Source organism: Lemur catta, chromosome 1, assembly GCF_020740605.2.
Source record: "Lemur catta isolate mLemCat1 chromosome 1, mLemCat1.pri, whole genome shotgun sequence".
Taxonomy (NCBI): domain Eukaryota; kingdom Metazoa; phylum Chordata; class Mammalia; order Primates; family Lemuridae; genus Lemur; species Lemur catta.
Genome location: NC_059128.1, coordinates 155,993,085 through 155,995,307, shown reverse-complemented (window position 1 = coordinate 155,995,307; position 2,223 = coordinate 155,993,085). Strand labels below are relative to the sequence as shown.

The following is a 2,223-nucleotide window of genomic DNA, read 5'->3' as shown; positions in this document are numbered from 1 at the left end:
CTCCCATGATTTGTATTTTTAGGGTTTTATTAATATTATTTGTGCCTTTACTTCAGAAATTGAGGAACTATATATACAACAAGTGAATTTATTTTCAACATAGGAATAAGATATTGTACCTCTCTGCCAATGTTACCTGAAAACCTTTCATGTCAAAACAATTTGACCGCTGATGTAAACAATTACATAAATTTGCAATGATCTTTCATTACAGTCCTTTAAAGACACATGTTAATTCATGTTGTTAACCTTAGGATCACAGTGCATAGAATCCAAATATCAACAGTTGGGGTGACTTTCCTCACTTTATTTATGATTCCACTATAACCTATAAATTCATTTCAAAGCCCCTCCAATGCATTAATCATTGGGTGGCAGGAGTTAAGGAAAACTTTGCCTGTTACAACATCCATTGCCGGCAATGAATGTCTCAAAACCGCCAAGGAAGTCATTGTTATTGCACAATACGTGAAGACCTGGAAATTTTTTGAAAGCCTAAAAAAAATTAAAAATGCCATTATGTTTGACATTTCCTGACACCTGCATTAATACTGTATGACTAATAAAAGCATGTCATTTGCCTGGACTGAACCGGTGATCAACATGTGTCCAGAATGCACGTGAGTAAAAATGCAGTAAAAGGAAGTAGTCTTCATTGCATATAGGTCACTTCTAGTCAAAGGTTAAAATTCAAAGGCTGAATGGTCAAAGTGCTCATTTTCTCTGTAGGATTATCTTCTGCTAGGAGGATGATAACAGTGGCATCAACAAGTATCATCATGATGTCACCATTTTGTTTTCTCTGGATTCTTGTTACATGTTTGCACATAAAAAGAATTATCTGGTGGTGGTCTCTTTTCTTTGTAGCTGGAAAACATGCTAATAATGCTAAAACAAACTGACCGGACTGAGAGCGTTGGGGACCCCTCTTCTGTTAGAATGGATAAACAGATGTGACCATTGCTATAAACATGAGGACAAACAGGAATATTTTCACCAGTAAACATGACCTGAGGAGAATCAAAAGGATATCAATTACTAAACTTAAATAGAAGTTGAAATTTTCCCCCATCATATAAGGTACCTGGTGCACCTTCCATGTCTACAATCCACTGCGTAATTACATTTTGAACACTCTTTTCATTTAAAGTCATCCCAGGAGGTAGGTCATTTTGCAAAGCCAACAGTTCTTTTTGTAGTCGTTTCTGCATTGACACCATGTTTAGTGAGGCCAGAGGCACCTTAACTTCCTGAGGAAGTTGAATTTTTAGCTGGTGGTTTTTAATCTCTCTTGTTTCCTGGTCAGTGTATTTAAAGCTATAAATCCCTGTGTGGTGTTTCAGCTGTGTCAAATACATTTGAATGTAGGATGTTTCATTCCCATTTAATTTTAAGCATTTCGTTATTTCTTTTTTCGTCCAGGAACTTCTTAGCAATATGTTATTTAGTCTCTACACCTACAGAAATTTAAAAAATCTGGCTTTTCATTATTAATTTCTAATTTTATTGCATTATAACAAGAGAATATAGTGAATATTACAGTGAATCTGTGGAATTTATTGAAGTTACCCTTGTGGCCTAATCTTCAGTCAGTTTTTGTACATCTCTCTCATATGCTCAAAACCAATGTGTATTTTATTTGCTTCAGAGTTTCATATATATCTAATACCTTAAATTTGTTAATCAAATTACTTAGATTTTTAAAAAATTATTTGCTGATTTTTTGTCTGTTTGATCTCCAAATTTCTGAGAATGGGTGTTCAAAAATCCTCAACTACAATTATTGATGAACTTCTTTCTCACTAAAATTCTGGAAGTATTCTGAGGCTGTATTGTTGGAGAGAATAAATTTGCAGTGGCCAAAATTCTTGTTCTATTATGTTTTTTATCAGTACATAATGTTTTTCTCTATCCTTTATACTGTCTTTGACCTTGAATTAAAATTTGCCAAATATTAAGATTTCTATTCTAGCCTTTCCTTGGTTAATATTTTAAATACTTTTTTCATTCTTTTGTTTTTAGTTTTTTCTATCTTTTATTTTAAATTTGTTTTTTGCGAACAATGTATTGTTAGATCTTATGTTTTTAAAGTCCTCTGGCTGACTTGCTTTGCCTTCAGTGTCTTTGAATAGCTGCATTGTTTTTCTTTGGTTTTTTTTTTTTTTTTTTTGAATTTTACACAAGTTTTTATAGATGTTTGCAGCAGGAGGGTTGGTCTGATAT

At 33.1% G+C, this 2,223-nt stretch overlaps 1 pseudogene; it reads right to left on the bottom strand.

Moving 5' to 3' along the window:
* Positions 1 to 764: 764 nt before the first annotated feature.
* Positions 765 to 1,229, bottom strand: LOC123641242 (annotated as a pseudogene).
* Between the last annotated feature and the right edge of the window lie 994 nt (positions 1,230 to 2,223).